The following is a 13510-nucleotide window of genomic DNA, read 5'->3' as shown; positions in this document are numbered from 1 at the left end:
AGAGCAGGTAGTGTCCAGTGAGCTGTGCTTCCCTGAACTAGGCCTAGTTTGCCCCTTAGGCCCCAGTTAGGCCCCGAGTGCCTATTAGCTTGTGGCACTGTAGGAAATGCCATCAGATAGGAATGATCACCTTAGTACTGCACAGTGATAGGCACAGCAGCAGTGAGAAGACGCCGCGCGGTGACTTGCGGCCTGTGATCTGCGACCAGACCACCATCCACCAAAAGACTTTTAAAGGTGAGACACTCCAGCGGGAGTTCACCCCACGCAAAGGCGGACGTCTTCGTAGCACAGACGGACCGAATTACGTCAGAGTGGATCAGACGGATCTTTTGTGCTATTCGGCAGGTACCCGGGTGCTGGAGCGCCCGGGAAGGTTTAACATCAAGTGCGCCAACAGTTCTCAGGTGTAGCGCTACTCCCTATATTTGGGTGGGGATTGAGTGTGGGACAGACACTGGGACACTGGTTCCACCGCACCTCAAATACTGTGGGGACACTCCACGTGGTTATTATTGTGTGTGTGTAGTTGTACTATGTTCAGTAAATATTCCTTATAGTACCAAGTGTGTATATTTACTGCTGTGTTGTCTTGGGAGGGGCTATCCCACTGTGTGAGGATCCTTCTCAGGTGGAGGCGCTGTGTGTACGTGAACCAAGGTCACCCCAGTCTGGTTAGAGGGAGATAACACTGACTTGCCCAAGGTCACAAGTTGCCGACACCGGGGATTGAACCAGGTTGCCCTGTTTCAAACTCGGTGCCAGAGTCAGTGTCATTACTCACTGAGCCGCTCCCTCTCTACATCTTGTGTCACATTCCTGCATTTCTAGGTGTGTTTCTTGTATGAGAACTAAGTCACATTTCAGCATAATTGGCGAGTTTAATCCATTCACTTTCAAGAAATAATTTTGTTGATAGATACGTAGTTGTATATAAGAGTGTACTGTATGGATAAGATATAATCAAACACACAACCTGTAGGACATATACACTTTAATGGGGTTAGGCTTAAGGTTTTCCTTATTAGCACCCACTAACACCTAAACAGCCAGCACCCACTAAGCCCCTATACAGCAAGCCCTCTAGTAGTACAGTCAGCACTCACTAACCCACTATACAGCACCCACTGACCTCGTATACAGTAAGCACCCACTAACCCCCTATACAGACAGCCCTGTACAGCCAGCACATACTAACCCACTATACAGCACCCACTGATCCTGTATACAGCCAGCACCCACTAACACAAATATAGCGTAAGCACCCACTAACCCCTATACTGCCAGCAACCACTAACCCCTATACTGCCAGCACCCACTAACCCCCTATACAGCCAGCACCCACTAACCCCCTATACAGCCAGCACCCACTAACCCCCTATACAGCCAGCAACCACTACCCCCTATACAGCCAGCACGCACTAACCCATATACAGTAAGCACCCACTAACCCTCTATACAGCCAGCACACACTTACCCCTATACAGTACCCACTGATCCCATATACAGCCAGCATGCACTAACCCCTATACAGCACCCACTGATACAGTATATAGCCAGCATCCACTAACTCCTTATACAGCCAGCACCCACAAATCCCCTATACAGCCAGCACCCACTAACCCCCTATACAGCCAGCACCCACTAACCCCCTATACAGCCAGCACCCACTAACCCCCTATACTGCCAGCTCCGACTAAACCCACCTACAGCCAGCACCCACTAACTCCCACACCGGCAGCACACACTCACACCGGCAGCACACACACACACTCACACCAGCAGCACACACACACACTCACACCGGCAGCACACACTCACACCGGCAGCACACACACACACACACACTGTCAGCACACACACACACTGTCAGCACACACACACACTGTCAGCACACACACACACACACTGTCAGCACACACACACACACCGGCAGCACACACTCACACTGTCAGCACACACACACATCGGCAGCACACACACACACACACACACACACACACACACTGTCAGCACAAACTCACACCGGCAGCAGACACACACTGTCAGCACACACACTCACACCGGGAGCACACACTCACACTGTCAGCACACACTCACACTGTCAGCACACACTCACACTGTCAACACACACACACACTGTCAGCACACACTCACACTGTCAGCACACACACCCACTAACCCCTATACTGCCAGCAACCACTAACCCCCTATACAGCCAGCACCCACTAACCCCCTATACAGCCAGCACCCACTAACCCCTTATACAGCCAGCACACACTAACCCCCTATACAGCCAGCAACCACTACCCCCCTATACAGCTAGCAACCACTAACCCCCCATACAGCCAGCACCCACTAACCCATATACAGTAAGCACCCACTAACCCTCTATACAGCCAGCACACACCTACCCCTATACAGTACCCACTGATCCCATATACAGCCAGCATGCACTAACCCCTATACAGCACCCACTGATACAGTATATAGCCAGCATCCACTAACTCCTTATACAGCCAGCACCCACTAACCCCCTATACAGCCAGCACCCACTAACCCCCTATACAGCCAGCACCCACTAACCCCCTATACTGCCAGCTCCGACTAAACCCACCTACAGCCAGCACCCACTAACTCCCACACCGGCAGCACACAAACACACTCACACCAGCAGCACACACACACACTCACACCGGCAGCACACACTCACACCGGCAGCACACACACACACTGTCAGCACACACACACACTGTCAGCACACACACACACTGTCAGCACACACACACACACCAGCAGCACACACTCACACTGTCAGCACACACTCACATCGGCAGCACACACACACACACACACTGTCAGCACACACTCACACCGGCAGCAGACACACACACCGGCAGCACACACTCACACTGTCAGCACACACTCACACTGTCAGCACACACTCACACTGTCAGCACACACACACACTGTCAGCACACACACACACTGTCAGCACACACACACACACTGTCAGCACACACTCACACTGTCAGCACACACTCACATCGGCAGCACACACACACACACTGTCAGCACACACTCACACCGGCAGCAGACACACACTGTCAGCACACACTCACACTGTCAGCACACACTCACACTGTCAGCACACACACACACTGTCAGCACACACTCACACACTGTCAGCACACACACACACTGTCAGCACACACACACACTGTCAGCACACACTCACACTGTCAGCACACACTCACACCGGCAGCAGACACTCACATCGGCAGCACACACACACACTGTCAGCACACACTCACACCGGCAGCAGACACACTGTCAGCACACACTCACACTGTCAGCACACACTCACACCGGCAGCACACACTCACACTGTCAGCACACACTCACACTGTCAGCACACACACACACTGTCAGCACACACACACACTGTCAGCACACACACACACTGTCAGCACACACTCACACTGTCAGCACACACTCACACTGTCAGCACACACACACACTGTCAGCACACACACACACTGTCAGCACACACACACACTGTCAGCACACACTCACACTGTCAGCTCTTCTCACTCATTGCATGGCTGATTTGATGCAGAGAAATGTAACTCTTGACACATTGACGCTGCCACAGAAATCCCTGCAGGGCCCGGGTGTCCCGGTTAACGCCCCCCCCCCCCAGCATCGCACAGCCCAGTGCAGTGGGGAGAGGTGGACGCAGTATATGTATGAAAAGGAAAGTCTGTGTATTCAGCAAATCCATATTAATGCTGAGTATCTCTATGCGCAGAGCTATGTTCTTCTGGTGGGTATGTGCCGTACAGAAATGTTATTATTAGAAGGGAACCTGTTGTTAAAGATGAGACTAACCCTGCGTCAGTCAGTGTGTGCGAATCAGTGTGTGTGTCAGTCAGTCTGTGTGTGTCACTGTGTCAGTCAGTGTGTGTCACAGTGTGTGTGTGTGTGTGTGTGTGTGTGTGTGTGTCAGTCAGTAAGTGTATATCACTGTGTGTGTGTGTGTTTGTGTCTTCCAAGTGTGGCGCTCAACATGTCCTGCAGGCTCTCCCAGCGCTCGGAGCGGAAGTACCTTGATCTATTCAGCTCTGTCCTCTTTATTCTTCCAGCGCTCCCCCTCCCCCCTCCGACTGCTCAGCGCTCTCTCCCCCCTTCCGCCGGTGCTGCGAGGACATGGCGCTTTCCCCCCCCCCCCCCCAGCGGTGTTGCGGGGACACAGCACTCAGCACTCTCCTCCCCTCCCCCACCCTCTGGCGGTGCTGCGGGGACAAGACGCTCAGCACTCTCCCCCCCCTCCGGCAGTGCTACGGCTCCCCCCCCTCCCTCCGAGCGCACGGCGCGCTCAGCGCTCTCTCTCTCCCCCCTTCAGGCGTTGCTGCGGGGACATGGCGCTCGGCGCTCTCCCCCTCCCTCCGGCAGTGCTACATCTCTCCCCCCTCCACCCCCCGGCGGTGCTGCGGGGTCACGGCGCAAGGAGCAGATGAGGGAGTCTCTAATACTGCAGGGAGATGGTTAGAGCGTCCCTAATACTGCAGCGAGTAGATACGGGTGTCACATTTATTCCTCTGGAAGGTTAGGTTCCTGGAGAACAGAGGAGCGGAGCCTCGGGGAGTGTAGATAACTAATGTTCATTTAAAACCAGAGACAGGACATGAAACACAGACAGAGCTCAGTGCACATCCAGTGAAACTTATACACGGTACAGTGCCTAAATATATATGTATAGATATCTATTAAATAAAATGGTCTTTTAGTTTAACATTTTGGTCAAAGTGTTGTTAGCCCCTGAGCCACTACACGGCACCCCCTCCCACATTTAAATGGTTAAAAGCTCACTCCATAGCATCTCCCACTCTCAGGGGAACTTGCTTGCAGTATGATTGTGACAAATCTGATACTGTTACGCCGGTGCTGCCCGCAGACCAGACCCGTTCCTTTCACTGAGGTGAGGAACGTATAGAAGCACGCACCCGCAGCAAAGGGAGCGTGTCCGGAGTGTGGTGATATTGGCGTTGCCAGGCCAGGTGTATTTCGCTAGCAATACTTGCCGGTACCGGTGCAGAAATGCCGTTATCGTTGCCGTTAACCAAGGTCTGGGATTGGAGAATACGGGAAGGTCGTTTGTCCAAGCAGGGGTCTAGAGCCAGAGAGAGACGTCCACCAAGCCAAGTCGTAACCTGAGTGAATGAGAGAGAAAACGCCAGAGTAGTAATCCAAGTGAAAACTATGTCGAGCAATGAATGATAGGAAGGACTGGCATTATAAAGTGTGGCTGACCAATCAGAAGTGAAGGCAGACCTGGAGGACTGCGTGGAGCCATCCTGGATAGGTTCCCTTGATTGGCAGGCAGGTGAGGACTCTTGTCTTGACAGGAGATCATATTACTGTGTTGGGGGCGGGTCTTCACTGCCAGAGCAGTGAATAAATTAACTTCGCCCGGCGCGCGCTGTTCCGGCGCGCGCCCTAGCAACATGACGGCCGCGTGAGGTACTGCAGGAAACCGGGGACGCCGATGACGACGGGGAGCCCCCAGAACCGACGGAGGTGAGTAGCGCTGGCGAGGGGTGCGCGCCACGGCAGCGGGAGGGAATCCATCAGCAGAGGAACCGGGGCGCGGGCGCCGCGATCCCTGATTCCTCACAGTACCCCCCCCTTCAGGATCGGCCTCAGGACGATCCTTCCATGGTTTTGATGGAAACTTCTTACGAAAGCGTTTGAGGAGTCCTGGAGCATGAATATCTTTCAGGGGTACCCATGACCTCTCTTCGGGTCCAAAACCTCTCCAGTGGACCAAGAAGTGGACTTTACCTTTAGAAAGACGGGAATCCAGTAGAGCCTGTATTTCATACTCTTCGTTACCCTGTACCATCACAGGATCTGGTTTCGAAGTGTGATCCGGAAAGAGGCTACTGGAGATAAAAGGTTTGAGAAGTGAGGTGTGAAAGACATTCGGAATTCTCATGCTTTGAGGAAGTTGGAGTCGAAAAGAAACCGGATTAACCTGCTCCAAAATAGAAAAGGGACCCAGGAACCTAGGAGCCAATTTGAGGGAAGGCGTTTTGAGACGGATGTTCTTGGATGATAGCCAAACCTTGTCCCCGGGTTTGTATTCGGGTGCTGGGCGACGGTGACGATCAGCCTGATTTTTAGATGTCAAGGATGCTTTTTGTAATGCAGATTGTATTCTGGACCAAGAGTCTTGTAGAAGAGCAATATGTTCGTCCACGGCTGGTACCCCAGAGGATCTTTTAGTAATAGGTAGGCGAGCCGGATGGAATCCGTAGTTGATAAAGAAGGGAGTCTCGTGCGTGGACTCATTCCTGGAAGAATTGAATGCGTACTCAGCCCAGATAAGTAATTCTGCCCAGTCATCCTGAGAATTAGAGACGAAGCACCTTAAGTATTTCTCGAGGGATTGATTAACCCTCTCGGTCTGTCCGTTGGATTGAGGGTGATATCCAGAAGAAAAGGAAGACGAGATACCTAGTCTCTTGGTGAAATTTCTCCAGAACTTGGAGACGAACTGGGAACCCCGATCGGACACGATGGATGTAGGAATCCCATGGATCCGGAAAATCTCTTTGGCAAAAATATCCGCAAGGGCGGGTGAGGAGGGTAATCCTTTGAGAGGGATAAAGTGTGCCATCTTGGAAAACCGATCTACTACCACAAGAATGGTATTCATGCCATTCGACCTAGGTAACTCCACAATAAAATCCATCGAAATGTGGGACCAGGGACGCTCCGGAATAGGTAAAGGTAAGAGAAGACCCTGAGGTTTCTGACGAGGAATCTTGTTACGCGCACATACCGGACAGGACCGTGTAAATTCCAGAATGGTTTTAGCCATATTGGGCCACCAAAAGGTACGACGGATGAGATCCAAGGTTTTCTTGAATCCAGGATGCCCTGCCGAACGGACGGCGTGTCCCCAGTCCAGTATTTCAGGGATAAATTTGGGTTCCACATACAAAGAGTCTTTAGGAACCACAAGACCGGACGGGAGGTTCTCTTGAGACTTGATGATCCTCTCCAGATTCTTGAATGCCACAGCTGCTAAGATTCTTTGTTTAGGGAGGATGGACTCAGTGGTTTTCTCTGATCTCTCTTCAGAAGAGTATTGCCGGGAGAGAGCATCCGCCTTGACGTTCTTAGTGCCGGGAATGTATGAGAGAACAAAATTGAATCTAGAGAAAAATAACGACCAGCGAGCTTGGCGAGGACCTAAGCGACGGGCATTCTCAATGTACAATAAGTTCTTATGGTCCGTAAGGATGGTGAAAGGCTCTTTTGACCCCTCCAAAAGATGTCTCCATTCTTGAAGAGCCATTTTGACGGCCAAAAGTTCCCTATTGCCCACGTCATAATTCCTCTCTGCCGATGAAAATCTTTTGGAGAAAAACCCGCAAGGATGAAGTTTATCCTGGGAAGAAAATTTCTGCGACAGAACCGCCCCAGCCCCACAGTCCGAAGCGTCAACCTCTAAGGTGAAGGGGAAATTCGTGTTAGGGTGTCGAAGGATGGGAGCAGAGACAAAAGTTTGTTTCAGTGTCTCGAATGCTGTGACAGCTTCTGGAGACCAACATGAAGGGTCTGCACCTTTTTTGGTCAGTGCCGTGATAGGAGCGACAATGGTGGAAAAGTTGCGGATAAACTTCCGGTAATAATTAGAAAAACCCAAAAACCGTTGAACAGCTTTGAGGGAATTGGGTTGTGGCCAATCCACGACGGCCTTTAGCTTTTCTGGGTCCATGGCCAAACCTTTGTTGGAGATAATGTATCCGAGAAAAGAAGTGGTAGACTGATGAAAAATGCACTTCTCCATTTTAGCAAACAACCGGTTCTCGCGGAGGCGTGAAAGCACAAACTTCGTATGGATGACATGATCCTGTAAGTTTTGAGAAAAAATAAGGATGTCATCCAGGTATACAATGACAAATATATTTAGAACGTCACGAAAGATGTCATTGATGAAGTCCTGAAAAACTGCCGGTGCGTTGCATAACCCGAAGGGCATCACTAGATATTCGTAGTGTCCGCTACGGGTGTTGAAGGCAGTCTTCCATTCATCGCCCTCCCGGATGCGGATGAGGTTGTATGCCCCACGGAGATCCAGTTTAGTAAAGAGATTGGCCCCCTGAAGTCTATCAAAGAGTTCGGAGATGAGTGGGAGTGGATAACGATTCTTCACCGTGATATGGTTCAGACCCCGGTAATCAATACATGGTCTGAGAGTACCATCTTTCTTTTTGACAAAGAAGAATCCAGCCCCCGCAGGAGAATTGGAATGACGTATGAAGCCCCGCTTAAGATTCTCACGAATATATTCGTCCATAGCTTTGGTCTCGGGCAACGAGAGAGGATAAGATTTGGCTTTCGGCAAGGTATAACCAGGTACCAGATCAATCGGACAATCGTAGGAACGATGAGGAGGTAGAAGTTCAGACTGAGCCTTGCTGAAAACGTCCAAGAATTCGGCGTATGGAGGAGGCAACTCCCTTAGAGAATTTGATGTATTGGCTAATAGAAAGGATTGTTGCTTGATAGATGACAAAGGTTTTTCTGACCTTGACCTCCAGTTAATAGGGTTAGGAGACACCCAATCGATGAGTGGATTATGCTTCTGTAACCAGGGCAAGCCAAGCGTGATAGGTGTTCCTGGGGCATGAATAACATCAAAACCCAGAGTCTCTTTGTGAGAAGGAGTAGAAAGGGTGATAGGTCCGGTCTCTAAGGAGATATAAGCCGGGGTGAGAGGTCGATTATCAATCCCGACCAAGGCAACGGGAGAGTCCTTCCTGGAAAGCGGAATTTGATTTTGCTCAGAAAAGGTTTGATCTATGAAATTCCCTCCTGCGCCGGAATCGATAAATGCAGCAGTGGAGGTGCGGAAAGTCGGTCCTGAAAGAGAGACGGGAATAGTCAATCTTTTGGGAAGTTCCCTTCTGGGAGGGGGACAAGGAGATTCAGTACCCAGAGAGCGCCCCTTCGTACTCACTGGGCTTAGTCGTTTCCCGGAGATGGAGGATGATTACGGGTACGCTGCTCAGAAGCTCCGCAATGATGGCACGATTCCCCAGTAGAGCGAAGTTGTCGTGACGGTACCCGAGGTTGCTGAACTCCAAGTTGCATCGGCTCTGGAGCTTCCAGCGCCGGTAACGGGGATACGACGGGTCTCTGGTTAGTAGAGAACCTGGAAAAGGAAGCACGGAAAGACGTAGCCCGGGGAAGCTGACGCTGAGCGCGGCGTACCTGAAGGCGCTGATCCATACGAGTAGCCAGGTTGATGAGATCCTCCAGTAACTCTGGCCTGGTGTGGGAAGCAAGTTCATCCTTCAGAGACTCCGATAGACCTCTCCAGAAGGCGGCGACTAAAGCCTCCTGACCCCAATGAGTCTCAGCTGCTACGGTTCTGAATTCCAAGGCGTATTGACCCACAGGCCGACGTCCCTGTGTAAGCTCTAGCAGAGTATCAGAAGCAGTCTCTTGACGTGCGGGGATATCAAAAACCTGTCGAAAGTCCCGTCTGAAGGCCGCGTAATCGCGGGTAATATCAGGGCGTAGTTCCCAGATCGGAGAGGCCCATGCCAGTGCATTACCTGTGAGCAGACTATATACGTAGGCTACCTTTTTCCGGCCAGTAGCATACAGCTGGGGAGCCATCTCGAACTGGATCTCGCACTGGTTGAGAAAACCACGACAGGTGTGTGGATCCCCTGCGTAGGGCCTTGGAGCCGGAATCTTCGGAACTGAAAATGAAGTGGAAGATAAGTCAGACTGCGCCGGGGGTGCAGCCGCAGGCGGAGCCTGTAAAGGGCGGTCCGATACCTGTTGGGAGAGGAGAGCCACTTGATCCGTTAAGGCCTGTATTTGTTGGTACATGGCCGTCATCATAGAGTCCACAGTCTGGTCTGCGTCTTGTGGGCTCGACATAATGTTACGCCGGTGCTGCCCGCAGACCAGACCCGTTCCTTTCACTGAGGTGAGGAACGTATAGAAGCACGCACCCGCAGCAAAGGGAGCGTGTCCGGAGTGTGGTGATATTGGCGTTGCCAGGCCAGGTGTATTTCGCTAGCAATACTTGCCGGTACCGGTGCAGAAATGCCGTTATCGTTGCCGTTAACCAAGGTCTGGGATTGGAGAATACGGGAAGGTCGTTTGTCCAAGCAGGGGTCTAGAGCCAGAGAGAGACGTCCACCAAGCCAAGTCGTAACCTGAGTGAATGAGAGAGAAAACGCCAGAGTAGTAATCCAAGTGAAAACTATGTCGAGCAATGAATGATAGGAAGGACTGGCATTATAAAGTGTGGCTGACCAATCAGAAGTGAAGGCAGACCTGGAGGACTGCGTGGAGCCATCCTGGATAGGTTCCCTTGATTGGCAGGCAGGTGAGGACTCTTGTCTTGACAGGAGATCATATTACTGTGTTGGGGGCGGGTCTTCACTGCCAGAGCAGTGAATAAATTAACTTCGCCCGGCGCGCGCTGTTCCGGCGCGCGCCCTAGCAACATGACGGCCGCGTGAGGTACTGCAGGAAACCGGGGACGCCGATGACGACGGGGAGCCCCCAGAACCGACGGAGGTGAGTAGCGCTGGCGAGGGGTGCGCGCCACGGCAGCGGGAGGGAATCCATCAGCAGAGGAACCGGGGCGCGGGCGCCGCGATCCCTGATTCCTCACAGATACAGAGTGCTTTTCCTGGTAATGTACAGGTTAATAAAAGCTTCAATCAGACTTAGAACTATGCAACTAATTTTAACAGATTTATTATAAATCATTCTTCCTGGTAATGCACAGGTTATTAAGAATTTATATTAGTGTTAGGGACCCTTGAGATGTGGCTCTGGGGCTTACAACACTTTGGCCAAAATGTTAAACTAAAAGACCATTTTATTTAATAGATATCTATACATATATATTTAGGCACTGTACCGTGTATAAGTGTCACTGGATGTGCACTGAGCTCTGTCTGTGTTTCATGTTCTGTCTCTGGTTTTAAATATATATTCCAGAAAAATTAGAGAAATGCTGCACACCTCAAGGTAGAAAAAATAATACAGTTACCGGTGCTCCAGTGTTTGTACGAAAGCCTGCGATCAGTCCTGGAAGGATGAACAAAGGAACATAGGGCACAACAGATTTAGCAAATTAAACTCATTTATTGAGCCAATAAATGAGTTTAATTTGCTAAATCCGTTGTGCCCTATGTTCCTTTAAATATATATTGCCATGCTCAGTAGCACTCCTCTGTGACACATATATGCTTATACAGTATATATGTTGTGGTTATTTTGGGGGTTCAGTATGAGCTTGTAGGTTTCCTGTATGTTTTACAATTCTTGTTCAAGTAATGTTCATAAAGTAAAGTGATAGCATAGACCAGCCCTCCTGTTTATTATGTTGTAGATAGGGACTGTACCCCTTTAAGTTAGGAGCCCCTAAATATGGAATGGAGTCCTGTACAGTTCAGCAAAAGGAATACGGCACGCCATACAGGGCCTCAAGAGAGAGGGCTCCCGGCTGCCTGCTGATCAGCGCTAAGGATTCTGGGAGAGGACCAGTCTCTCCCTGATACATCGGCCACTCCCTACACTACAGCAGTGTACAAGTCATTAGAGGACGAGTGGTTTGGACACAGGTTGGGGCCTTTTGCATCACAATTTAATAAACAAAATAACAGGGTCATTTTTGGCTCAAATCCCTCCTCCCCCCCCCCTGTTCCCTCCTCCCCCCCCCTGTTCCCTCCTCCCCCCCCCCCGTTCCCTCCTCCCCACCCCCCCTGTTCCCCCCTCCCCTGTTCCCTCCTCCCCTCCCCTAAGCTCCCCTCTCAGTGCATGCACCTCCGGGTTCTAAGGGGTTAAACATGACAAGCAGCGTTACTGGCAGGTGTCACACATTTTGTTTTAATGGCACTTTGACATTGGTCAAGTGAAGCCAGTGTCCCCGTTACAAGGGCCAGCCGGGCCCTCTTTATAATGCAGCCTCACACATAGGAATGGGCAGGATTCAGGGCAAGTTGTGGCTGGTCCACTGATTAAAACCCCCCAATAAAGAAACCCAAAGGTGAAATGACTGAGCGTCCGAGAGACGACAGAATAAGAGAGAAGAGCAGCAAAGTGGAGCAGCTCAGACGCACAGTAATCTCCTGTTATACCGGCTCCGGAATGTCACGTTACAGGACGGGAGCTCTGGCAAAGGGAAATGTTACACAAAACGGTACGACATCGCACACTTTCACATCAAAAACAGCTTGAATTTGTAATGATATAAAAATGTAACTAAAACATATACTAAGCGCTCAACCTATTAACCTAACTTAACAATACACTATAGTGATATATAAGTGCTCTAAATGTTGGAACCTCCTTCAAAGATACAACAATATATTAATAATGGATCCTACAGACTGATTTGACAGGCTGAGAAAACGGCTGCCTAAGGATTGAAAAAAACAAACCTATCCACAAGGTGAGTGCAACATTAGCATACAGACAGGAAACAAAACCAACAATAAACAAAAATAGTCCTTGGCGCACTATCTGGTATATAACCTGACAGAAAATGAAGTCCAAAGTTCTTGGTAGTAAGGATAATAAACCCAGAATCCAATCGCACTCAGAGTCCTTTAAGGTGGTGGAATCAGATCTGTAATTGTATAAAAAACAAGACAACCATTGCGCAGTACTTCTGGTCAATCGTTAACTCCCCCACCGTTGCCAGCTACTTACTTAAAAATAGAGATTAAAGGCCTCAAAAGGTATCTTTGACTTCTTTCCCAGTTGGCTGATCCCAGATTAGTTTATTTATTTATAAAATATTTTACCAGGAAGTAATACATTGAGAGTTACCTCTCGTTTTCAAGTATGTCCTGGGCACAGAGTAAGACAAATAATACATGGTTACAAATACAGTTCCATAAATGAACAGGGTATACATTATATACAAGACATTGTGTGCACAGTTAAAGAAATATATATTATGGGCGCATGAAACAGTTACAGACAAGATTAAAGTGTGAGACAGCCTTAGATTTGAAAGAACTTAAACTGGTGGTGGATGTGAGAGTCTCTGGTAGGTTGTTCCAGTTATGGGGTGCTCGGTAGGAGAAGGAGGAACGGCCGGATACTTTGTTGAGCCTTGGGACTATGAACAGTCTTTTGGAGTCTGATCTCAGGTGATGAGTGCTGCAAGTGGTAGGGGTGAGGAGCTTGTTCAGGTAGCTGGGTAGCTTGCCCATGAAGAATTTAAAGGCAAGACAGGAAAGGTGAACTTTACGCCTAGACTCTAGTGATGACCAATCTAGTTCTTTGAGCATTTCGCAGTGATGTGTGTTGTAGTTGCATTGGAGAACAAAACGACAAATTGAATTGTAGAGGGTGTCAAGTTTGCTAAGGTGGGTTTGAGGTGCCGAGCCATATACTACGTCTCCATAGTCAATAATTGGCATTAGCATCTGCTGTGCGATACGCTTTCTGA

The sequence above is a fragment of the Ascaphus truei genome, chromosome 11 (genome assembly GCF_040206685.1).
Source record: "Ascaphus truei isolate aAscTru1 chromosome 11, aAscTru1.hap1, whole genome shotgun sequence".
NCBI lineage: Eukaryota > Metazoa > Chordata > Amphibia > Anura > Ascaphidae > Ascaphus > Ascaphus truei.
Note: the sequence above shows the minus strand (reverse complement) of the source record.